This window comes from Temnothorax nylanderi, unplaced genomic scaffold (assembly GCF_030848795.1).
Source record: "Temnothorax nylanderi isolate EJ_2023f unplaced genomic scaffold, tnyl_v1.0 TNYL_tig1164_pilon, whole genome shotgun sequence".
Lineage (NCBI taxonomy): Eukaryota > Metazoa > Arthropoda > Insecta > Hymenoptera > Formicidae > Temnothorax > Temnothorax nylanderi.
The window spans coordinates 1-27696 of NW_027250226.1; the positions used below are offsets into that span (position 1 = coordinate 1).

Here is a 27696-nt window from a genome sequence, read left to right on the forward strand (position 1 = left end):
CGCGTGATAGATAGTGAAATATATATTGACGGCAAGGAGCTGATACCGAGGAGATCAAGGAGCCTGTTCACACGAGGCGTTTCTGCCGCGCGGTTGCCGCGCGATTGCGGCCGCGAGTTAACGTTTGCACGAGCCGCGCGTTGTCGCGAGGCAAGGTGCGACAACGCGCGCATACGCGCGTACGCGAAACGGCGTACGCGCGACGGCGAGTGTCCTATGGATCTAAAATGCTTCAAAGCGTATCGTAGACGCTCGTCGTCACGCGTACGCCGTTTCGCGTACGCACGTATGCGCGCGTTGTCGCACCTCGCCTCGCGATAACGCGCGGTCACGCGCGGCAGCGCAACCGCGCGTCAAAACCGCCTCGTGTGAACAGACTCTAAGAAGGAAGGTGTATCCAAAATCGCACACGTACATACGTATATGCTGTCTTGTATAAGTTGCTAAAGTTAAAGAGAACGAAAAAGTGATCTGTATCTATGCACGTTTGACAGGCACTATTTTTCTAAAAAATCTATCGTATTTATATGCACGTGTAATACATATACAGTGTCCCATTTTAATCGATCACCCCCAAAAACTTTTTTATTTGTGATTCTAGAAAGAAATGCTTCAGACGAAAGTTGTTTGGTTTGAAGGGGGAAACATGATTCTCTTACGTGAGTTATGTCGTAGATATCGTTTTCAAGAATTTTAAAGACGACTAATTTCTTAAATAGAACTTGATTTTTTCCTTGAGATAAAAGTTGTAGATCTCGAGACGTCTTCAAAACATCATAATAAAGCTCTCTTTTGTTATTAGAATTTCCTGAGGTATTTTAAATTTTATCGTATTTTAAAATAATATTTTTAATATAAAATATAAAATATCTCGTAAAGTATTCATGTTTCGATGACTTTTAGTTTCATACTTTTATACGTAGAATAATGAAAGAATTCGAATAATATTAATTTTTACATTTGCAATTTTGCAAAATTGAATGCGTCTACAAAATGCAATCAAATTTTTTAAAATAATTGTTTCTGTTTTTTTTTACAACAATCAGTTTCTTTTATTATTTTACATATAAAAGTATCAACGTAAAGTCATCAAAAAGTGAATTTAATACTTTACGAGATATTTTCTATTTTATATTAAAAATATGACAAAATTTAAAATATCTCAGGAAATCCTTAACGAAAGAGAGCTTTATTATAGTGTTTTGAGAACGTCTCGACGAGATCTACAACTTTTATCTCAAGAAAAAATCAAGTTTCATTTAAGAAATTAGTCTCCTTTAAAATTTCTTGAAAATGATGACATGTATGACACGACTTACATTGAAATCATATGTCCTCCTTCAAACCAAACAACTTTCGTCTAAAGCATTTTTTTCTAGAATCACAAATAAAAAAGTTTTTGGGGGTGATTGATTAAAATGGGACACTCTATATGTATTATATGTGTGTATATATATATAAATTCAATAAAAATTTAATTTGTTGTTATTGCTAATTTGTGAATAATTAAAAAAATGAAAAATGGAAATTTTTTGTCGATACTTGCTTATCACTACAAAATGCATGATATCAGTACAAAATTACCTTTTTCAAAAAAAGGTAAAAAAAGGCGCCAAGTACACGCGCAATGCATGTTGTAAATCCAAAAATCTTAAATGGTAGTAGCTTTATTTCTCCCTAACAAAATAATTCACAAAATTGCGTTACCTAACTCAACCCAAGTGATATGTATTTCAAAAAAGATGTAAAATCTTTAAATTGCGCCAATTGCAAAGAGAATATATACCTATATATATTGCTTTGAAAAATATTTGTTGCGCAACTACTTTTAAAAAATAAAACTTAAGTGGTACGTATCTTTGTATTCCCATTCAAGGGTCTTCTTATTCCAACCCAAGCTTGAATTCTTTTTAACAAAATTATAATATTACAAAGAATCATTTTAATCACAAAGAATTAAAGAGATAACAGTACAAAATAAAAATATTTAATTAAAATAAAATAAATAAATATTTCTTGTAAAAAAACTTGGCGCTGCTAGACCTTGAAATTTAATAAAATACTAAAATTTTGATTAAATTTAATAAAGCACAAAATTTTTGATTGAATAAAAAAGCAATAAACATAATTTAGGGAAGTATGCAGCGGGAGTAAAAAAGCAGCGCCAAGTTTTTTTACAAGAAAAATTTACTTTTATTTTAATTAAATATTTTTATTTTGTACTGTTATCTCTTTCTTTGTGATTAAAATGATTCTTTGTAATATTATAATTTTGTTAAAAAGAATTCAAGCTTGGGTTGGAATGAGAAGACCCTTGAATAGGAATACAAAGATACGTACCACTTGAGTTTTATTTTTTAAAAGTAATTGCGCAACAATTATTTTTCAAAGCAATATATATATATTCTCTTTGCAATTGGCGCCATTTAAAGATTTTACATATTTTTTTAAATATAAATAATAAACACATGCGCAAAATGTCGAGATTTGTTCAGAGCCACAAAAGTGGTTTTTCCGGCAGTCTAAATAAGGTTAATAAAGGCAAAAACAAATATATACATACGTCCAAAAAATTTGCTGCGTACAAAAAATATTCCTTCCTGACTGGTAAAACCTAAAAGAAAGGGCACTGTAACTCCACGATGTATTAACGTGCGTGGATGTTCCGGAAGAAATGGATTTGGTGACTTGGAATCTAAACTTGGTTTAAATGTGAGAACAATTTGATGGTATTCCTGCAAGAAGATATTATTAATAAAAACATTTTTTCAATGCACACATATATAATCTATACATCTATAGCAATATTATCAATATCCTATTGCGCTTGTGTAATAATTGCAATAGTGTTAAAAATGAAATCTATTTTGCTTCCTCATAGAGGAAGCTTTGTTTTCGTAAATTCGTATATGAACCTTTGATTGCGTATAAAGTTGGTTCTAATCAACCAAATTTAAAAGAATTATATATAAAATAGGGGTAGAAGAAACCAAAGAAAAGATTGTTTTTTGAGTTTTTAATGTCAATATGTTCAGAATGTTTTAAAACGTCGAAATATTGCATTAAAAAAAATGTCGGTATGTGTGTATGTCTGTGCCAAATTTACAGAAATTTCTATAACTCCAAAACTGATCAACCAAATCTTAACGAATTATATATGAAATAGGGGTAGAAAAGACTGAAGAATATAATAGAATTAATAAAAATTGTTAATAATAAAGGGGTTACCGATTTCTGTTAAAAAAAAATAACTAAGTTTACCGAAATTTCTATAACTCCAGAACTAATTAACCAAATCTTAACGAATTATATATGAAATAGGGGTAGAAAAGACTGAAGAATATAATAGAATTAATAAATTTTGTTAATAATAAAGGGGTTACCGATTTCTGTTAAAAAAACAGCCAAACTTACTAAAATTTCTATAACTTAAGAATTGATTAATTATATTTTTCAGTCTTTTCTACCCCAATTTCATATATAATTTTTTAAGATTTGGTTGATTAGATTCAGCTTTATATGCGGTTAAAGGTCCATAATTTTGATTGCTTCCTCTATGAGGAAGCCAAAATAAATAAATATAAATAACTATGGCTTAAAATAGAGGAAGCAATGCAGGTTTCTACTTGCTTACTTAAAAAATATGAGGAAGCAATGTACAAGTTTCTACTTGCACCCTGTTTTTAGTTAGTGTTACACACTCTCGTATATATATCATATAATCATATATATATATTCACGCCAAACCGCATATATAACATCGTGTTATTTTTATTATTACATTTAGGAAAATTATTTCATATTAACTCAATAGGCGTTAAACTTGCATACATAGGGAGCTTTCCAGCAAGTGACACAAGTCGACACAAGCATCGTTCTATCTTTCTTTTTTGGTAATGAGTAACAAAGATAAAACGATACTTGTGTCGACTTGTGTCGCTTGCTGGAAAGCTCCCTATGTAAGCTATAAGCACGAATAAACTGTTCTCTTTGTTTCTGGCAGCTTAGTGTCTGAGCAGAATAGCTGACTTATAATTTCAAGACAGTGTTTTATGCTTTAAATCTTTGTTTTTAGCAACGCACAATACTGTCTTGTGTCTCAAGTCTTAAACGAGTGTACAAAGTGTCAACATTGTAAGACTTGAGACACAAGACAGTATTGTGCGTTGCTAAAAACAAAGATTTAAAGCATAAAACACTGTCTTAAAATTATAAGTCAGCTATTCTGCTCAGGCCCTTACGCGTGCACATGTCTTTTTTCATTTCGTAACGTACTAACGTATCCTTTCGAACATTTCAAATATTATAACAAGTTATGAGCTCAGAAACATTAAATTAACGTGACATTCAGTGCAAGAGCTGTTTAGAAAAGGAAGAAGCGGGTCGCGGAAATTAAAGTGAAAGTGACCGAATGTGAGTGCCACGTGTCAGAGACAATATAATGGAAGATTCTGGAAGCCATGAAATTGGATAAGTCGAAAAGCTTATGGGTCGAGAAAACTACTCTTCGTGGAAGTTTGTGATGCACACGTGTCTTGAAGCAAAAGATCTATGGGGCTATGTGCTGGGTACAACAGAATACACTGCAGACACAGAGAAGATTAATCTAAAGCACGTGCTAAGATCGTACTAATTGTATGTTTCCACCGAGGGTTAGAATCGGGTCAGAGTCGAGTCAGAATCGAGTTAAAGTTAGGTTAGTTTGCCTGTTTCCACCGGATCAGAGTTACATTAGAGTTATGGCAAGGTTGTCCACACAGAACATAATATTTAATAGATATCTATTAAATATCTTCAATGTATATCCATGATATCTACGAGATATCCATTAGATATCCAATAGATATCCAAATGTCCGCAATACGAGATCTAATGGATATCCATTAGACATCCATTAAATATCCAGTGGATATTTATATAAATAACTATTGCACGACTAGTGGATATTGATGAGATATTTGCGTGGATATTTATTCGATATTTTTTATTTTTATATATGTCCATTATATACAAATAGAACCCCATAAAGGACATAAACGTTGAATTAACATCTTAAAAATATTATTTTTATAGATTTAAAAAAGGAGCCGGGTCCGAAGACCCGCGGATGTCGTGATTTTGCTTCGCCGGAGACCTGGTTATATTTGCTTCCAACAGAAATTTACTTACGAGCTGGTCTTATCATTATGCGCCGCTTAGCGGCGTTGTTACGAACTAGTAAATATCTGTGGTAGACATGTGGTAGATACTTAGTAGACGTGGATATGTGGATAACACGTGGATACCTAATGGATATCTTTGATACACAGTTGGAAATGTTAAATATAACATAAATTACATGTCCCAAACGGTCCACTCATTGTTAATTTAACATAATGTAAACATGTCAAATTATGATATAAATATTATGTCTATAATTTAGTACAAAATAAAAAAAGTTTGATGATATGTAAACAAAAATTTTATGTACAACAAAAAGATCTGTACAATGTTAAATATAAATAAAAAAAATATTTTTTAAACAAAACTATATTATTTTTATGTTAATCTTACGATTATCTACATATATATTTAACATTTGATTTACTTAAATATGAATTTAACACAAATAAATCAAATAACATAATCAAAATTAGTTAAATTAACACATAAATATGTTACATTTTTAACACATAAATTTTAACAAGGACCTTTTTTAACAAAAATACACGAACTTTTTTACTGTGTAGATATTTTGTGAACATGGATATGTGGATAACGCGTGGATATCTAATGGATATTTTTGATAGATATTTTGTGTGGACATGGATATGTGGATAACGCGTGGATATCTAATGGATATCTTTGATAGATATTTTGTGGGCATGGATATGTGGATAACGTGTGGATATCTAATAGATATCCCTGTTGGTTATTTGAGAGATATGGATATTTTTACATTTATTAGATATCTATTAAATATCCATAATAGATATGGACGTCATATGGCTATGTAGATATCCACTGGATATCTATTAAATATTTTGTTCTCTATGGGTGAACGTTACCAACTGTGCAAAATGTCAGCTGTATACAACAGTAGCACAGTATAAGTACATACAGTAGGGACACTGAGCGTCGGCACCTTTGATGTAGTGGGTTCCAGGTCACATGACCGCCGCCATCTTCTCTGTAGGATAGAGAGCTGTAAGAGAGAAAGAGAGAGAAGTATTTTCCTCTTTGTCATACATACAGGCCGCCATATTCTCTGTAGGATATACCGATCATGCAAACTGGAAATTGAAGACCACTAAAAAAGTTCAGTGTCTCTACCTAGACAGCACACGGATATCTGATGGACATCCATAAGACGTCCTTTAAGGACATTGAGGACGTCCATGGTATATCTGTTTATGAAATTGGTGGACATGCTTATATCCGTAAAACATGTCCATAGGATATCCGATGGACGTCCTATGGACATGATAATAAAAGGGAACATCCAGAATTGCAATTTACATTAAAAGGATAAAAACAATGAAATATATAAATATTTTAAAATAATATACCCAGACAGCATAGGATATTCTATGGATGTCCGTTTTATGTCTATTTTTTGTCAGGATGTCCATGGACCTTATAAAGATATCCATAGGATATACATTTGTGGACACTCTAGGAATATCCCAAAATGGACAAGTTTGTATGTCCATATGGTATCCTTCTATGCCAACGCCATCTGCATGTAATTCCGATCCCGATCTCTTTCTGTTTCCTTCTATGGCCGGGCAGGGATCTCACGTCGATCATGTCGAAAATTATACGTTATTTATATCAAAGGTAATCCTTTTTCTTTTTTTTACATCTAAAAATCGTATTGTGTGCCATTTGGTTTTATATCATTATATATATACTGTATGTACTTATACTGTGACAGTAGCCTCTGTCGGGTCTTCCGGAGGAATATAGACCCATGATAATGGGCCGCGAAAGTTCGGGCCCTTCTATAACTGCAGACGCCATGAAGATCAAGCTATTACAAGACGTAAAGGAAAATCATACACAATCTATCGGCGAAACAGAAACAGTAGCGTTATATACTAAGACGGGTGAGAAGAATGGCAAGGACAAAAAGGTAAAGCAAAGAAATTTATCTGTGGAAAAACGAGCCATTTCGCTGCGAGATGTCGGAATAAGTCACGAGAAGGAATTATAAGAGCAGAGAAGAAAACAAACATAAGGCATTTGCGACTTTCAAGGAAGGACATTACTATACTATTATATGTAAGGGCCAGCGCACGTACATTGCCATAGCGTACGAGAATCTTGCGTTATGCGACACGTAAGCTAATCTTACGGCAACGTACAAAGAAGAACGTAACGTAATTAGTGTTACGTGGTTAACTATTTTGGAGGTCTGGGAAATGGAATAAAGCTTATCTTTTTATATTGCGCACACGAACGTTGCTTTATTGCAAACGGCGATATACCGACATGTTGTCTTGCCGGGATTCGTGGGACAAGTGCGTGTTACCGTGCCCTTCAATAAGGAATAGTGTACATAAATGTATAATGTGCAAGTGCACTTCAACTCAAATTAACTAACTAGAAAAGTGTACATAAATGTGCAAGTGCACTTCAACTCAACTTAACTAACTAGAATATAAAAGCGCGAGATACAAAACTAATAAATCAAATGATACAGAAAAATTAGAAATAAAACTTATATTCGTAACACTTCCACTTTTGACTTGCTAATTTTTATGAAAAAGAAGTAATGGATAAACGAATGCAATTATTGTTAAATTTATCTCGTGGAAGTGGTTTGGTTAAAAAGTCAGCCAATTGATCTTGAGAAGATACATACATGGCTTCAAGTATACCGTTATCGGCACACTCACAAATAAAATTAAATTTGACATCGATATGTTTCGTCAATTTATGATGTTCCGCATTCTTGACCAATCTGATAGCGCTTTGATTGTCCATCAGTAGCCTCGTGGGTTGTTCCATCGGTACAGTCAATTCCTGAAGCAATGCTTGTAACCAGACGACTTCTTGAGCCGGATTAGAAGCAGCCACGTATTCGGCTTCCGTCGTGGAACGTGCAACGCACTTTTGCCGTTGCGAACTCCATGTAATTGGTCCGTTTGCCAGAGTACTAATGTACCCAGACGTTGATCTGAATCCACATCGCCAGCAAAGTCAGCATCCGCAAACATTTTTAGATCAACAGTGTCCCCACTGTAAATGATTCCTACGTCTTTTGTTCCTTGAAGATATCGTAGAATCCGTTTAACAGCTGCCCAGGGTTTTTGACCAGGATTCTGCAAGAATCGACTCACTTGACTAGTGGCAAACATAATATCTGGACATGATACTATTGCCGCGAACATTAAACTCCCTACTGCCTCACGAAATGGAATTCGGCGAAATGGAATTCGGTTCTTGCGTTTCAGTGATGCTCGCTGGACTATAATCATTTGTTAGTTCGGTATTTGGATCAGCAGGTATTGCGTTTGGCTTGCAATCCTGCATATTAAACTTCTCCATCATTCTTGTAATGTAGCTCTGTTGGTTGATGAACATCTTCTTTGCTGTCCTGTCTCTCTTGATTTCAAGTCCAACAAAGCATTCTGGATCGTTTATTTTTATTTCGAATCGTGATCCAAGTTCTCCCAGAATCCTGTCAATCAGCTCTCTCTTCTTGCATATAATGAGGCCGTCATCTACGTACAGTCCCCGGAAGATCACGACACCTTCATATTCCGCCCGAAAGACACATTTATCTGCTTCCAACTGTTCGAAATTGAACTCTTCAAGAAATTCGATGAATTTCTCATTCCAGCAACGAGGCGATTGTTTTAATCCGTAAAGACTCTTTATTAATCTGCAAACTAGACTTGGGTCATCGCTTATAAAGCCTTCAGGTTGTTTCATAAACACTTCTAAAAGTTCGCCATATAAAAAGGCCGTCTTAACATCGAATTGTTTAATGTCCAAATCGTAGATCGTTGCTAGTGCCAGCAGTACTCAGACCGAATTATACCTTACTACAGGTGCGAAGGTCTCCTTATAGTCTATACCTTCTTTTTGTAGAAAGCCTTTCGCACAAAGTCGTGCTTTATATCGGTCGATTGATCCATCGGGTTTGCACTTGATCTTATAAACCCACTTGCAGTCGATTGCTCGGCGATTCGGTGGTAGTGGCTCTAAGTTCCATGTTTTATTTCTCTTCAACGATGCCATCTCCTCTTCCATTGCTAGTTGCCATTTATCAGCATCTTTACAGGATATTGCTTGTTTGTAGAATTGTGGCTCTTCTGTAACCGTTGCTGCACATGCCAGATAATGCTCTTCACTGAAGCGAGTAGGGTGACGCAGTGTACTTCGATCTCGAAGCACTCATCTTTGATGTTCTTGATCATTCACGTTGTCTTCGATTCCACCAACGTTGTCTCTTTCTGCCTCCATAACTGCTTGTCCGTCTTCTTCTTCCGTTCGATCCACAGCTTCTTGAATGTCACGTGTTTCATAAGAAAAGGTTGTACAACTGGATTCCTTGTCTTGACTTTTGCTGTTGCTTTCGTTGAATACAACATCTCGAGTTACGGTGATCTTTGATGTTTTTAGGTCAAACACTCTGTAATTTGAGCTATCTCTATCGTAGCCTACCAGAATCATCTTCTTTGATTTGCTTTCAAATTTGGACCTGAACTGTTTTGGAACATGAATATATACTTCAGCGCCAAATTTACGTAGATGATTGAGTGTAACTGTTTTACCTGACCACAATTCGTATGGTAACTTCTTATCCAACTCACGTGGCCTTCGATTCAAAGTATATATGCTAGAGTTGACAGCTTCTGCCCATAATCCAGGTTGAAGGTTGGCTGCAAGCAACATGGTCCGGGCACCCTCTACGATTGACCTCTGTTCTCTCGTTCAATTCGTCCATTCTGCTCAGAAGTATACGGAGCACCTGTATTCATGAATGATTCCTTTTTCTTTAAAGTACTGTCTGAACTGCTCGTTATCGAATTCTTTACCTTTATCGCTTCTAACTTTTCTAAGTTTGTTACCGGTTTGATTTTCAACGAATTTATGATATTCGACAAACTTTGAAAAAGTGTCACTCTTGTGTTTAATAAAATAAGCCGTTCGGTAGGAGGTACAGTCGTCTTTAAATAATAGAAAATAATTGGCACCGCCAACGGAAGGATGTGTCATCTTACCACACAAATCCGCATGAACGAACTCGCCAGGTTCCTGAGCTCGCGAATTTAGATTTTTCTGGAATGGTAGACGGTGCAATTTACCGTATTGACACGTCTCACAGAATAGCCCATCGAGATTCTTGATTTGTAGTCCTGGAAGTCGTCCACTATCTGCCATTTCCTTAAGCGTTCGAAAATTGACGTGGCCCATCCTTTCGTGCCACAGCATAATCGTGTTTAGCATCGAGACATTCGCTTGATCATTGATAGCTGTTTTGAAGAATATCTTGTAGCATTGGTTACTTTGCTTGATGCCTGTGACTAGCAGCCTATCACTGTACACCTCCATCTTCTTGTTGTCGAAAGTCACCTTCAAGTTTTTGTTCGTCGCCGCTCCTATTGAAAACAAATTCTTTCGGAGTCCTGGGACGTAATAAGTATCTTCGAGTGTACGTGGCTCCCACTGTCCGTTAACCTTCGCCAGAACTTTGATTGTGCCTATTCCTTCTACTTGAACATATGAATCATCCCCTATTTGAACAGAAATATTACTGTTTTCGATTTTAGTAAATGTGGCAAACCATTATCTATGATACGACATGTGTTTTGATGCAGCACTGTCTGCGAGCCAGTCATTCTCATTTCCATACGTAGAAATGTTTTTTAGTTCAACACTCAAAGCTTGATGTTTCGTATCCTTCTCTTCATTTGCACGTTTCAAATTAGCCAGTCTCTTGCGACACTCCGATCTGTAGTGGCCGTTCTTTTTGCAATGAAAACACTCAATATTTTTCTTATCGACTTTATTACTATTCGATTTTTCCTGAGAACCGCTACCTTTCTGTCCTGCTTTTACTGAATTCCGTTTGTTACCTTTATTTATGTTGAGCGCTGCAAATGCTCCTGCCGTTTCTTCGAACTGAGTTAACCGTTGCTCTTCTTTCAGCAGTCTCGAGGTTAAGTTGTCAAACGTTTGCTTCGTTTCATCGTATGAATCCCATGCAGTGACAAAGCCGTGATATTTAATTGGCAAACTACCGAGCGCCTTTGCAATTTTGTCACTGTCGTTCACAACCTCTCCGACGTCTCTCAATGCCACCGCCATTGCATCAATCTTGTTTATATGTTGAGCAATACTGTCTGTTTCCGACATTTGGTACGGTGGTACGGGCGACGCCGACGCTCCTGTTGTGAGGTGCTGATAGAAGATGAGAAAATTTATAACGATGCGTAATTTTATTTCTCTTGAAACGTCAGATTTTTTATTTACTTTTTCTTTATGCTTCTCGGGTAGGCGGACGTTCGCCGGTGCGCTATTAGCTCGCGTCGTGATCTCATGTTTCGATTCTCCGTTTTTTCGGTTCTCCGCCGATTCTCAATACGTTTTTCCTATGGAGACAGTCAGCTCTGTGCTTTTTGATGAAATCGATTCCTAGTATTCCTTCATAATCCATCGGGAAGTCGTCGTTTACCACGTATATTGTGTGGCGTATGACTTGTTTTCCCAATTTTATTGTGGCTTTTATTTTTCCAAGGGTATACAGTTGGTGTCCTGTTATCCCTGTCAGTGCTAGTTTCTTTTCACGCATTTGTGTATTGCCTTTCAAATTTCCTATTTTGATAAAGGTTAGTGCTGTTCCGGAATCGAGCAAAAAATTCATTTTTCCCGTTTTGGTTTCCTGCATCGGGAGTGTCACGAGATCTAGATTATAATTTTTACTAGTCTTGCTTGTCACTTGAGTAACTTGATACTCGCTCACGGCTCGCGCCTTATGCTTTCTCGGTCTCTTTTCCTCTTCACTGCTACTACTGCTGCCGCTGCTGCTGCTATTCGATATTTCATCGCCCTTGTCTGACGTATGCTTAAACGCTTTCGCTGTGGTTATTGGGTGTACAACTTAATTCGGTCCGTTTTTTTGCTTGAAAAACGCATTTATTTGAACGATAAAATGAATTAATACTAGGGCTCGCTATTATACGTTTAAACGGAAACACGTTTATACGTATAATTAGCATATCCGTTTATTGGAAACGTTTTTCCGAATACACGTGTTTTAAGTCTAGGGCCTGATAAACGTTTAAACGTTTAAACGTTTACACGTATATTTATAGCATATCCGTTTACTAAAAACGTTTTTCCGAATATTTTCACGTTTTTCTATAAACGTTTATTATCCCTTTCTTAAGTGTTTTATTTTTGAATGTACTTTATTAATAAAATATTTATTACAAATATAGTCAGAGTTGGGAAGTAATGTATTATTTGTAATATCGTTACCGTTACTTTCTTTCCGGTGACGTCGTCACATTTTTACAGTAACGGAAACGAATTCGTTACTTTTATCGTTACTTTAGTCATTATTATTCAATAAATCAGAAGTAATTAGATTTGTTCGCGCTGCTTGCACTTCTTGGACTTGGAACAAAACGAATACGCATTCGGATGCTGGTATAAAAGCAAGAATGAATCACAATTAGTGATTGTTTTTAGATTATTGTTATTACATATTGTTGTTAATATGACGCACTGTTAAACAAAAACGGTATAAAAAAGTATTCTTTTGTTCAGATTTGGATGCAATTTTGACTTAAAATGAAATAAAGCATATAAATAATAGTTAATTTTGTAAAACACTCTCTTCTACTCATAAATAAATGTACTTACTAAATATACGAGTAAATGAGTTTTTGTTTAAATAATAGCGAGTCCTAATTTTGACGCGGGGAAGGGGGGGAGTAAATAGGGGCAGACAAAAGCACGAGGGAACGACACAGTTCGACAAGTTTTTGTCACGCGTGCTCGCATCATCGACGACATCCGCGAGTGAGAGCGAGCGCATGCACGCACGCACGAAATAACAATGTATAATTTTCTCAGTGATGATTACTAAACGTTTACTAAGCGTTTACTAAGCGTTTATTAAATGTTTACTAAACGTTTACTAAACGTTTACTAAACGTTTACTAAACGTTTAAACGTAAACGTTTTTCTGGAAGAAAATGTAAACGGATAAACGTTTCACGTTTAAACGTTTATTCGAAAAACGGAATAAAATCAAAGCCCTAATTAATACCTTATTCAAAGTACTGTCCATCGCTAGCCACTACTTTTTCCCATTTTTCTGGCAATTTATGGATTCCGTCGCGGAAGAAGCGTTCATCTTTTGAAGCCAAGAATGAATCGAGCCAATTTTTGATACCCTGTTCTGAAGTGAAGCGTATTCCAGTCAAAGCGTTCTGCATCGATCAAAACAAATGGTAGTCGGAAGGGGCAAGGTCTGGACTATAAGGCGGGTGAGCCAGAACTTCCCATCCGATATTTTCCAAATAGTTTTTAACCGGAACAGCAACATGAGGCCGAGCGTTGTCATGGTGAAAGATTATGGATTCGTGTCTGGTCACATATTCTGGACGTTTTTCGGCTATAGCTCGCTTTAAACGGATCAATTGTTGCCTGTAGAAGTCTCCCGTGATGGTTTGACCAGGTTTTAGCAGCTCATAGTGGATCACACCCTTCTGATCCCACCAAATACAGAGCATTACCTTGGCACTATGGATATTCGGCTTCGGCGTTGATGTTCCCGGTTGGCTGGGCTTTACATACGATTTTTTGCGTTTCGGGTTGTCGTAGTGAATCCATTTTTCGCCCCCGGTAATGATTCGATGCAGAAAAGACTTCTTTTTGTACCGTTCAAGCAACATTTCGGACATGCAAAATCGTCGTTCGATATCTCTCGGTTTCAATTCATATGGGCCCAATTTCCTTGCTTTTGGATGTATCCCGCGGCTTTGAGTCGTTTCGAAATAGCTTGTTGAGTAACTTCCTATGTTTTTGCGAGCTCTTCTTGCGTTTGACACGAATCTTGATCGAGTAATGTTTTCAATTCTTCATCTTCAAACTTTTTCGGTTGACCCGAACGCTCTTTGTCTTCAACACTAAAATCACCACTTTTAAATCGTCGAAACCATTCTCTGCAAGATTTATCCGATGGTGCAGATTCACCATACACTTCCACAAGCATTCGATGCGCTTCAGCTGCACTTTTCTTCCAATTGAAACAGAAAATCAAAACTTCCCGCAAATGGTGCTTATTTGGAACGAAACTCGACATTTTCAACGCAGTAAAAATTAAACTTGTTGTGCAAAACTCAAAGGCTTGTAAACAATATTTGGTTGACAGATGTTGACACTTCACGATACAGCAAAAATCAGCTGTCGCCGTCAACCATTTATAGCACCTAGAGCCATCTTTTGAAAACGAACCGAACTAAGTTGTACACCCAATACCTGTGGTTTTTTATTTCCATCAGTTTTAGATTGGCGTGTTCTTTCCTTTTCGGGTCGGCCGTTCAGCTGCCAACAATCTTCCTGTTTGTGCCCCTCTTTATTGCAGTGGAAGCAATACTTCTCAACGGTATTTATTCCGCTGGGTTTTTCTGCTCTCGGGAGAGAACATCTATTGGCGTATCGGCTAATGCGGCATTCTTGTCCGCTATGGCCTAGCTTTCCGCATTTATCGCATTCAACTCCAACGCTTCGAGCTTGTCGGGTTTGCTCCTGACCGTTTTTGTTTCGGTCGGTATTATATGTCGAGCGCTGAGGCGGTCCTTTCAACTTCTCCTCGGACGTGGCGCCTAAAATGGCTGCTGTGAGATTAGCGTAATTTCGTAACGACGACGCCGTTTGCAAATTTCTCTGCAACCGCGAGTAGCCGCCCCAGCGAGACGCCCGCCCAGGTCATGGACCAGATCCGGAAATGGGGGTGCCACTTTGACGGGAGAGACCCTGTAGCCTTCCTCGAGCGGCTCGAGGAGCTGAAAAACGCGTATCAATACTCCGGGGCGCAATTACTGACGGGATTGCCGGAACTGCTTAAAGGCGACGCTCTCCTCTGGTGCCGGAACAACCGACCCAACTGGCAGGGGTGGGAGGACTTCTGCGCCGATTTCCGCGACTATTACCTCCCGCGCCGGTACCGCGCCCAACTAGTACGCGAGATACAGACCCGCCTGCAAGGACCGGACGAGCCCTACCGGAAATTCGCGACCGACATGCTCACCATGATGCGACGGGCCACCGGATTCGCGGAGGACGACCAAGTCGAGGCGTTGTATAACAATATGCACCCACGGTACCAGCTGTACGTCCGCCGCGACACCGTGACGCGTACCCGCGATATCCTGCGCCTGGCGGAGGAGTTCGAACAAATAGAAGAACAGACGCGCGCCCGTCAGCCCGCCGCGCCGAAACCCACGGTCGCCGCCGCGGCCTACGACCGCCGCGAATGCTGCTGGCGGTGCAAGCAGCGAGGCCATACGCGTTTTGATTGCCAGCGACCACCGCGCCGTTTTTGCTCCCAATGCGGCCGGGATGGCGTCTTTACGAAAGATTGCCACCCGCCGCCGGGAAATGCCGCACGGACCGGGGAAGAGGCGGCCGCCCCCCGGTCCTCCGACTAACGTACAAACCGCGCCCGCACCTAACCGTAATAGTATCAAAGCAGCCGTTCGACGCCTTACTGGATACCGGATCCGAGGCCTCGTTCGTGAACGCGCACACCGCCGACCGGCTCGCCCGCGACTTTCCGATCCAGCCGGTCAGCGGACAAGTACACCTCGCCGATGGGTCGAGCACCGCCATCCCGGACCTAATCACGATTCCGGTCACCGTGCAGGGCCGCATGTTTTGGCACCGTTTTCAAATTATGCCGATGCTCGACTACGACATACTGATCGGCGTAGACCTGTGGGCGAAGTTAGATTTCGCCATACCGCCCCCGCTTCCGCCTGACGCCGGAACTCGGACCGCCACCGTGGAGCCCCCGCCCGAGGGGGCCACGCTACCGGAAGAGGAACGTCTCCGCCGCTTTCTGGCCGACGAGCTCGCAAAGTTCGAAAACGTGCAGGGCCCCACCGACCGCGCCGAACACGTCATCCGCGTTAAAACCGACCGGCCGATCAAACAACGCTACCGACCGCGAAACCCGGCCATGCAGGCGATTATCGACGCCGAAGTCGAGAAAATGCTCCAGGAAGGGGTCATAGAACCGTCGCATAGCGCCTGGAGCTCGCCGGTCGTCATCGTGCGGAAAAAAGACGGCAAACCGCGATTTTGTATAGACTTCCGCCTCGTCAACGGCGTGACCGAGAAGGACGCCTACCCGCTGCCCCAGATTACCGCGACGCTGGACAAGTTACGGGGGGCCCGATATTTGACCACCCTCGACCTGAAAAGCGGGTATTGGCAGGTGCCACTCGCGCCGGCCAGCCGACCCGTGACCGCGTTTACCGTCCCCGGCAAAGGGCTGATGCAGTTTAAAGTCATGCCCTTCGGGTTGCATTCGGCACCGGCCACCTTCCAACGCCTGCTCGACACCGTCCTCGGCCCCGAGCTGGAACCGTCCGTATTCGTATACTTGGATGATATAGTCATCATCACAGAGACGTTCGAGGAACACCTCAGAATCATGCGCGAAGTGTTCCGCCGACTTCGCGAAGCGAACCTCCGGATCAACCCCGAAAAGTGCCGATTCTGCACCGACCAAATCAAATATCTCGGCCATATCGTCGACCGCGACGGTATACGAACCGACCCGGACAAAGTCAATGCCATTTCGAACTGGCCCGCACCACAAAACGTTCGCCAAGTCCGGCAATTTCTAGGGATCGCGTCGTGGTACCGCCGCTTTATCAGGGGCTTCGCGACCCTCGCCGCACCGCTCACCGCCCTGACCCGGAAGCAAGCCCGGTGGAATTGGGGGGAAGCCGAGCAACACGCGTTCGCGGCCCTAAAAACTGTTCTGACGACCGCGCCCGTCCTCGCATGCCCGGATTTCTCGCGGCAGTTCCACCTGCAGACCGACGCCAGCAACACCGGCCTGGGGGCCGTGCTGACGCAATACTTCCCCGAGGGCGAGCGCGTCATCGCTTACGCCAGCCGCACGCTAAATAACGCCGAGCGGAACTATAGCGCGACCGAGCTGGAGTGCCTGGCAGTAGTCTGGGGAATCCGACGGATGCGCGGCTACCTCGAGGGGTACCGATTCACGGTGATCACCGATCACCAGTCACTGAAATGGCTACAGAAGCTAGAGTCGCCGTCCGGCCGGTTGGGACGATGGTCGTTTGAATTACAACAATACGACTTCGAGATCAAATACCGAAAAGGGGCGCTCAACAAGGTAGCCGACGCGTTATCCCGACAACCCGAAGTCCTCGGCGTCACGAAAACGAAGTGCCCATGGTATGCGCGCATGTGGCACGCGGCCGAAACTACGCCCCGCGAGGTGCCCGATCTCAGGATCGACCAAGGCCGGCTGTGGAAGCACGTGCTCCACAGCCTCGATTTTAAAGACACCCCGGCCGCCAAACAGTGGAAAGAATGCGTACCGAAGGACCAACGAGGACCGCTCCTCGAACAGTACCACGACGCCCCGACCGCCGGCCACCTCGGCATAGCAAAAACAATCGCGAGGATCGCACACCGATACTATTGGCCCGGGATGTTCCGCGACATCGCCCGTTACGTCCGCGAGTGCCCGACGTGCCTCGCCCATAAGGTCGCGCAAGAGAAGCCCGCCGGCCAGCTACACCCGACCGCACTCGGCCACCCGTGGCAACAGGTCACCCTCGACCTCGTCGGCCCGCTCCCACGATCCGCCGCCGGCCATATCTGGCTCCTCAACATCCAGGACCGCTTCACGAAGTGGGTCGAGCTCCGGCCGTTACGACGGGCCACCGCGCCGGCCATCGTAAAACACGTAACCGACGCCATCATCCTCCGACACGGATGCCCGGACGAGATCCTGTCGGACAATGGCACGCAATTGAAAGCCCGGCAGCTTGCTAAACTCCTCGCCGACTGCGGAATCCGCCATCGCTTTACGCCGGCATACGCGCCCCACTGCAACCCCGTGGAACGCACCAACCGCGTAGTCAAAACCATGATCGCGCAATACGCGAAACGCCACAAAGCCTGGGACGAACATCTGCCGGAACTCCAGTTCGCCTATAATACCGCAACCCACGACGCGACGGGTTACACGCCCGCGTTTTTGAATCACGGCCGCGAACTGCGCCGCCCCGGGGAGGATGCGCCGCGCGACGACCCGACACCGCCGGCCCACATACACCGCCGATTAGCCGAAGCCTACGAACTAGTCAAGATCCAGTTGGCTCGCGCGTTCTAGCACCAGGAGAAACATTACAATCTCCGCCGCCGAGACTGGAGACCGCGTATCGGGGAATGGGTATGGAAACGGGACCGCCCGCTCTCCAACAAAGAAGCGGCGTTTAACGCGAAGCTCGCGCCAAAATTTATTGGCCCGCTCGAGGTCCGCCGCCTTATATCGCCCGTTATTGTCGACCTCCGCAGCCGCGCAGGGAAATGGTACCGACACGTGCACGTGCAGGACCTTAAGCGCGCCCCTGCCGACCCACCGCCCGACGTACCTGGTCCAGACCCTGGGGGGAGGGGGGGAAACGCGCTCGCACCAATCACCGCCGCCGTTCGAACCGCCACGACGCCCGCGACGAAACATAAACGACGACGAACAAAACATTGTTACGCGATCTCCGGCGGAAAGAACGTTGCCAGGAACCGAGAAACACAAACACGCGCTATGACCCCGGCGTACCGAAGCGAACGAGAGCCGATCCTCAGAACGATCGCAACGATGGCAGAAGACGCATCGGCAAAGGATCGCGACATCCTCGCCGAGATCGCGAAGATCCTCGGCGAAGACGACGAGGAATACGACCCGGCCAACTCCGGGATCCGCCAAGGGTGGGCCACCCTCTACCGGGGCGAGGCCGACACGGCCCCGCCACCGCCGCCGACGGGACCAACGCCGCCGAGGAACATACCGCGGGTCGGCACGGTTATCCAACGGTCCGACGCGGCCAACCGGGCGAAGCAAGCATGGCTGCTGGCCACGCCACCACCGCCGCCACGACGACCCCGACCGCTAACCGAGGCCCCGCGACGCCCGCGACCGGCCCTCAACCCCGCGCGGATCATGGGACCACTGCCGCCCCCACCAATCCCGGTCGAGGTCGAGCCAGGGGTAGTAGTGGAGACACCCCATTTCGCATGCCACGTCTCCCGGCAATACAAGCCCACGCTTGGAGACCGCCGCTGGCATGTCCGTTTCAACGGTGACGGATCCGTAAGGTGGATCAAAGACAAGTCCCGGAGAAAACCAGCCTAAGGGACCACCCAACAGAACGACCGATACCTCCGACCAACCGAGCAATGTGCCTCTGGGTTCAGGCACCCTTAAGAGGGGGGGGGTGGTGTAACGATGCACCCCTGAAAAGCATCGTTCCCGGCCGCCACCCGCCGGATGCCGCCCGACCGATCTTCCGTCGGGCGAGGATAGGGCGCGGTGCGCCCACATTATTTTAAAGCACTCCACAAGCACCGTGTGCGCGGGCTAAACGCAGCACCGGTGCCGGCCCGCACGGCGCCGACGAGCGCCGGAGGGAGCCGACTCGCCCCGAAGGCGAGCGCGCGTAAGCGTGAACCCCCACGCGGCTCGCCTGGCGGTCGGCCTCCCTCCCAGCAGACCCGCCGCGCCAGTATATAAACCGGCGCTCCGGCAAGAGCGAACACTTCGTCTTCTCGCCAGCATTCCGCTGTTCCCGACGAAGCCTACCCAGCAAATCCTAGGGCGACACCCTAAACAAGGTTCGGAGCTCCGCGTCTAGACTAAGTGCTCTCAGGTGTCCCCCGAACTCCTGCCCACCGAACTCCCGACGGCACGGTTACGCGGGGTCGAGCACGCTCGGCCTCGCAACGAGGACTCTCACTGCCGCTGCCCCGGGACTCCGTGCTCCTCCGGGATGCTCCCCGCGTACTCGCATTATAACCCGACTGTACGTATCGCGTCCGCTCCGTAAGGTCAGACCGCGTTTCTACGGATACCGCGTTTCCGTCCTCCCGTCCGACCGCGCCGAGTGCACATGCACCGCATCTCGCTGTACATACCGCGTCCGCTTATAATTCGACTGTACATATCGCGCCCGCTCCGTAAAGTAATACCGCGTTTCTCCGGATACCGCGTTTCCGTTCCCCGCCCGACCGCGCCGAGTGCACATGCACCGCATCTCGCTGTACATATCGCGTCCGCTTATAATTCGACTGTACATATCGCGCCCGCTCCGTAAAGTAATACCGCGTTTCTCCGGATACCGCGTTTCCGTTCCCCGCCTGACCGCGCCGAGTGCACATGCACCGCATCTCGCTGTACGTATCGCGTCCGCTCCGTAAAGTAAGACCGCGCTCCGTCACTGCGGCTTGTACCATAGCGTGTTCCGCCACGCCACATTGTAACGCCGCGTGCCGTCACTCTCTGTACATACTAACTTGAATAAACGATTTCGTGTGCATTGTAATCCGACTGTTGTCTCTGGGCCTTGCAATCGAACTCCTGATCCGGCGAGTTAGTCCGCGTTCGACCAACAAAGTGAGGCCGTTACAACACTTTACATCAGTTCCCTTTATTCTAGTTCCGATACTCGCGAAGTTGAAACGCTTTTATATTCTAGACGCACGTTACCGTTTCGTTGTTAACTGACGACTGCCCGCCGATCGTCGGATTCGGCGGTATTTGTCCGCGTTTGTCACTAACTCGGGGGCTCCCGCGTTAGCGCTAACCCTACGCGGTCAGCGTTTCTGGTCGTGTCGAGTTGCATCGGATGATCGGTCGCCCGATGCAATCGTCAGTCTTTTCGGCGGATGTGGATTTTATGTCCGTCGCTAGGGTCGGATTTCGTATCGGAGGCACTTGGTGTTGCCAAGTGCATTAATTAGTCTTAACTACGTTGTGCGCTCACAACAATCTTTACCGCGCTCTCCAATAGGGAATAGTGTACATAAGTGTATAATGTGCAAGTGCACTTCAACTCAAATTAACTAACTAGAAAAGTGTACATAAATGTGCAAGTGCACTTCAACTCAACTTAACTAAATAGAATATAAAAGCGCGAGATACAAAACTAATAAATCAAATGATATAGAAAAATTAGAAATAAAACTTATATTCGTAACAATTAGTCTTATATGTTACGTACGTTACATTACACTTTTCTTCGTGCGTTGCCGTAAGATTGGCTTGCGTGTCGCGTAACGCAAGATTCTCACGTAAGGCGTAAGACGCTACGGCAATGTTCGTGCACTGGTCCTTAGTTACGTTACATTTTTCTTTGTGCGTTGCCGTAAGATTAGCTTACGTGTCGTGTAACGCAAGATTCTCACGTAAGGCGTAAGACGCTACGACTAATGTACGTGCGCTGGCTCTAAGCTGTAAGCACGAATAAACCGTTCTTTTTGTTTTTGGCATGTGTGCACATGTCTTCTTTCCTTTTGTAACGTATAACTAACGTATTCTTTCGAACATTTCGAATATTATAACAAATAGAATATTAAAGGCGTCTTCCATTGGAAAAAACTCACTGGCACTCAGTGTCTCCCCTTACGAAAAAGTAGTACTAGCAATCAGTACTCAGTACTGAGTGATCAGTACTCGTAGTATTGAGAGTATTAGTATGTTAATACTCATGAATACTGCAGAATGGTCAGTACTGTGTCTGTCAGTGCTTACAGTACTGGCAGTACTAAAAGCAATAATACTCATTAGTACTTCAAAGTATTGAAGTGGTCAGTACTTTATCAGATTAATATACGGAGTACTATCATGATAGTACTGCCAGTACTGTAAGAAATTAATAGGCACAGTACTGACCATTCTGCAATATTCATGAGTATTAACATACTAATACTGTCAATACTACGAGTACTGATCACTCAGAACTGAGTATTGATTGCTAGTACTACTTTTTCGTAACGTATCTTGGAAATACTAAATTAATAAAATACTAAATTAACACACTAAACTATCAATATGACGTTATTTTGATATCATCTTGACTTTTTTTCTACTTGGATAGTACTGCGTAAGTAGGGGAGAGTGGGCTCCCTTGAGCCACGGGATCCAATGTGACAGTGCGAGTTTTCTGTATTAACGTTCTGCAAAATAGTGACGGTGGGTATGAAAACTTTCGTTTTCAAAACATATAACTTCCATCAAAAAATTATGCCGAAATAAGCATATATACTTTAGTTAAAGGCAGATATGTAATTGGATCGAGCCTTGCAAAGTAAATTTTTACTTGTCATAACTTTTTGATATGTATGGATTTCTAGGGATTCTACAGTTAAAAAAAAATTCATAAGACGTTTGTCGGGATCTAGGTTCAATACCAACGTGCGCACAAAAACGTTTAATTGTTCTGTATCTGAAATATTTACGATAAATAATATCGATGTTCAGTGGGGTCCAATGTGACGCAGGTTGATGGGGTCCTCTGTGCCACGCTTACAGAACTATCTAACCTACCTACGTGACAGCGCGAGTTTCCGTAGTGTGTTTCGATCGCGGAATAGTAAATGTATTAGTGCCTAAATTTTCCTATGAAATGAAATAATTTCCATCGATAATCATATCCACACTTTCATTTTCTCTTTTTTTCACCCTTTAGTTACAGATCACATGTAATCGAGTCGTTGCCCTGGCGGAAAAATTTCTATGAATAACTACAAAATTTGACTAAAAATAGAAATTTGTACATTTCTGTTGAAATATTTAATTTTTTGTAGAAATAATTATTTTTTTGTAGAAATATCTACGAAATAGTACCATAAATTACAATGTTCTCAAATCAAGAAATTATTGCAAGTAGTATTTCATGAAAAACTATAATTTAATAAGAAATAGTACAGAGATCTACAAATTTTAAAAATTTAAGAAGAAACAAAATCTTAAAAAATTAAAACATCTGTTTACTTGAAGAATACTACAATTATTTATAAATGACTATAGAAATCTACCACAATTTACGTATCGTAAAACTGTGCAACTTAGAATCCAATTCAGTTTTTAGTTTCTCATAAAATACTACAATTTTGTACGAATAGTAACAAATACCGATTTGTTTGTACAGCTCAAAAATGTATTACAATTATGGCTAATTAAAATTTGTACTTTTTAGTTAAATGTTACAAGTTTTTACACAAATCTTCCAAAATTTATGTATTATTAATAACTCCTTAATTTGCAGAAGTTAAAATACTTATGTTTTTATTTTCGTATAGTTTGCTGTAAGACCCAATAGAAAAATACACAAATGTACAATTTTTTACCTTATTAAATTTCTGACTCGTGAATGATTGTAATTTCGCATATAATACTACAAGGTCCTATAAAAAACAACAAAATTCTTAGCCTTTTACGAATCGTGAATCCATGAAAATCTACATGTATTCGCTTTTTTAGATTTTTATAAGATACTACAATTTTCCACGGAAAGGTTGAAAGTTTGGTTGAAGGTCTGTTAATTTCCATGTAAACTTGTAGTATCTTATAAACATCTACAAAAAGCAAATTTATGTAGATTTTCATGAATTCACGAGTTGTAAAAGGCTTAAGGATTTTGTCGTTTTCTGTAGGATCTTGTAGTATTGTATGCAAAATTACAACCATTCACGAATCAGAAATATATATAGGTAAAAAATTGTACATTTATGTATTTTTCTATTGGACTTTCAACAGACTACACAAAAATAAAAACATAAGTATTTTGACTTCTGCGAATTAAGAAGTTATTAATATAATAGATGAATTTTGGACGATTTGTGTAAAAACTTGTAACATTTAACTAAAAATTACAAATTTTAATTAGCCATAATTGTAATAGATTTTTGAGCTGTACAAACAAATCGGTATTTGTTACTATTCGTACAAAATTGTAGTATTTTATGAGAAACTAAAAACTGAATTGGATTCTAAGTTGCATAGTTTTACGATATGTAAATTGTGGTAGATTTCTATAGTCATTTATAAATAATTGTAGTATTCTACAAGTAAGCAGATGTTTTAATTTTTTAAGATTTTATTGATTCTCAAATTTTTAATAGTAATAGTTTGACGTAGTTTTGTCCCGTAATTTATAGATCAAGTTGTAGCAATATAACTCTAAAAATTTTGTCTAAAATTAAGAGACTATGGTCGTTATTCATAGTCGGATCTTATTTCAAGACCGTCTTAAGTTATATCTTAAGACGCTAATACGGCTATGTGATTGGTTCATGACATTTTAAAATTGAACATGGCTATCTGCATACTATATGGTGATAGTCTCTTAATTTTAGACAAAATTTTTAGAGTTTTGAACACAAGTAACTTAGAAAGAAGCAACTTGATGCCAAAACAATTTGATTGAAATCGGCTGATTTTTTATGTCAAATTCGATGTCGATAAGTCATCGATTCGATATCGAATCGATGACCGACATCAATTTTGTAAGAAATATATATATAATAAACCGACTTTATTAAGAACTAACACCTTCCGTACGTCTGCTAACAATAAGTGTAACATATATAGACAATACGAAACGTCTTCATGAATCAATGTTGTAGCACAGTGCGGAAGGTGACTGACTCAAGAGCCAGGGGTTTCAGGTTCAAATCCAGCGGTGGTAAACAAATTTTCTAAGTACAATATAAATTTATTTAATTAAGCTTGCACGTAATCAAGATTTTCAGCAATAAAATAATGTTCAACGAGAGAAGTAAATTTTATTTTTTATTTTGTTTGTAGTATATCCAAAAAGTTGTAGTTATTCATAAAAAATTTGTAAAATTATTTCCACCAGGGTAGTATTTCCTTGTAGTCTACTGTACTCAAATAGACATAGAAATGTGTAGAATATCAGTATTAGTTGTAGTTTGACGTAGTTTCACCGAAAAATTTATAGATCAAGATCCAATAAAAAAATACATAAATTTACAAAAGTGTTCCAATTCTAGCATTTTTATGTAGAATTCTGTAACACTTCTTAAATTTATGTAGATTTTAATAGATTCTGGCAATTATATTTTATAGTTTTTTGTAGCACACTTTTATTTTTTTTTAAATTTTGTAGAAATATTTCCGCCAGGGTGTGAGGCAATATTCGTTGATCTCTGCTAGGTTACGACAAAAAGTGAGGTTATAGGACTTTGTTTTCAGTTTTCAATTTCTTAGGTCATCTGATGAAACAAATATGACACGATTATTGATAAATTGGTTCTCTAGCACAGTCGTGGTTTTTCAATTGACCAAAGATTTGTAATAAGCAGGATTTAAACAGATCTCTTGTACGTGTCACAGGGTACCCTACCTTTCACATTACATGTCACAGTGTACCCTACGCTATGGCTCAATCGACCCCACGCGTGGGGTCCACTGTGACAAACGCAGCATTTCGAAATATCATTATTTTTGCAAAATATTTCTGAAAATTTACTTCTTAAATCATTTACAAACAAAGTTTATTATATTAAACATCGAATAGTCTCATTTATATTACAATGAAGTTATTAAAAATCATTTTTAATGTGATTTGAAAAAACATGGTTCAAGGGTGCCCACTCTCCCCTACTGCGCCTGTACCACACGTTAGTATCCCATGATTATTCGATAAGTACTAAAAGAGTACTGGAGGGAGTACTGGGGGGAGTACTGGGGGGGCATACTGGAGAAAGTACTGGAGGGAGTACTGGAGGGAGTACACTAGAGGAAGTACTGAAGGGAGTACTGAATGAGTATTGGATGAGTACTGGGAAGGAGTACTGACGAAGTCAGTATGGTCGAATTTAGTAGTACTTTGAGTACTTATGTCTCCAGTACTTTCACCAATACTTTTTCCAGTATTAAAACCAGTACTACTTTTTCATAAGGGTCAGTTTTCGAGTTTTTCAGAAACATGCTCACTAATTCTACCAATGAAATACGCTTCAAGCACTCAGTGTTGCCAGTGCCAGTGAGTTTTTCCCAATGGAAAACGCTATAAGATACTTACTATTTCTGATAAGAGTGATTTTTGTTCAGTCTTTATGAGCTTCTTTGCATCGATTGTTTTGAGAAATTCGTAGGCGACTTTCGGATCTGAAGTCGCCTTTCCAAGTTTTTCGACGAGTTTAAAACCCAAGATTGTTTCATTATTTGTCCAGTCATCAAAGGCCCAAGGATTTGTGATAACACCGCTTTGTGAAATTGCCTTATGAAACAAACCTATAAAGCGCGCAGTTTAATTAATTCAATACAATTAATAAAAGTTATATTGGTTCCTTATAGAGGAAGCTTTCTTTTTATGAAAAAAATTCATTTTTCAGTTTTTTTTGCCAATGTGTTTAGAATGTTCTAAAACGTCGAAAAATCACATTTTTACAAAATGTCCGTGTGTGTGTGTGTGTGTGTGTGTGTGTGTGTGTGTGTGTGTGCGTGTGCGTGTGCGTGTGCGTGTGCGTGTGCGTGTGCGTGTGCGTGTGCGTGTGCGTGTGCGTGTGCGTGTGCGTGTGCGTGTGCGTGTGCGTGTGCGCGCGCGCGCACCTCTATGAGGAAGCCAAATTAATAAATATCTACTAATAAAAAAATTGTTTAAATACGTTTATTGACTCCCCTCAGGGTTGCAAGGCGTTTTGTAGGGACGTTCCCAACCCTTTTATTCAATTCTCATCCAATACTACCCTTCTCCTCTCACTTAACTCTTTGGACCAACGGCTTAACGCTTTCCGCTTTCCGAAAAACGGAGCCCAGTTTGCTCCGCACAAGAGCCTATCTTGCACGGAGGGCGCAGCTTTCGGAAAAACATTCCATGTTTACATGTGCTCTAGTGGACTCGAACCTGGTTCTCCAGATTACGAGTCTGGCGCTCTACCACTAGACCACACTGCCGCAAATATCTACTAATAATTATACATAAAAAAAGGCTTTCTCATAAGAGGAAGCTCTATGAGCGAAATAAAATGTTGATTAAGCAACGTGCAAATTTATAATTTGCATACTTGAAAATTGTGAGAAAGTAATGTTTAAATTTTTTTTATGGATAGAGTATCATTAAAGATAGGTTGGTATTGAATTTGGCAAAAATCGGTGAAAGGGTTGTCGATTTTTGCCTAAAAAGTGTATAAGTTGTACATGTTATATTTGTCATCTTATATAGAGTATCATTAAAGGAAGGTTGTGTTTTGAATTTGGCGAGGATCGGTGAAGGGGTTACCGATTTCTGCCTACAAAATGTATAAGTTATTTGATGGATACAGTATCATTTAAGAAAGGTTGTTATTGAATTTGGCGAGGATCGGTGAAGAGGTTACCGATTTCTGCTTAAAAAGTGTATAAGCTATAGAGGAGACCGGGACGGAGTCGTCACTATAATTATCTCGAAATCTGTATGTTGTGTGAACTCGCCATTAATATTGTAAACACTACTTATGGTGTCCATGTGACCAACGGAGTTTAGTGAGATTATATCCCATGTTGTGATTTTCATTAAGGCAAACGTGTTTTCGGAGGTCAAAAGTAAAACTTTTTGCGGGTCAAAAATTTTAAATATTTTAAATATTATTTTATCTCCGAATCTCGAGATAAGTGATTCTGAAGAGCAATGCATGCTG

At 41.4% G+C, this 27696-nt stretch overlaps 1 long non-coding RNA gene across 1 annotated transcript; it reads right to left on the reverse strand.

Moving 5' to 3' along the window:
• Nucleotides 1-2562: 2562 nt before the first annotated feature.
• On the reverse strand, nt 2563-26411 carry LOC139786840 (uncharacterized). Its single transcript, XR_011722437.1, has 2 exons — nt 26100-26411; nt 2563-2735 (listed from the first exon to the last, which is right to left on the reverse strand). It is a non-coding gene; the product is annotated as an uncharacterized lncRNA (long non-coding RNA).
• Nucleotides 26412-27696: the final 1285 nt, after the last annotated feature.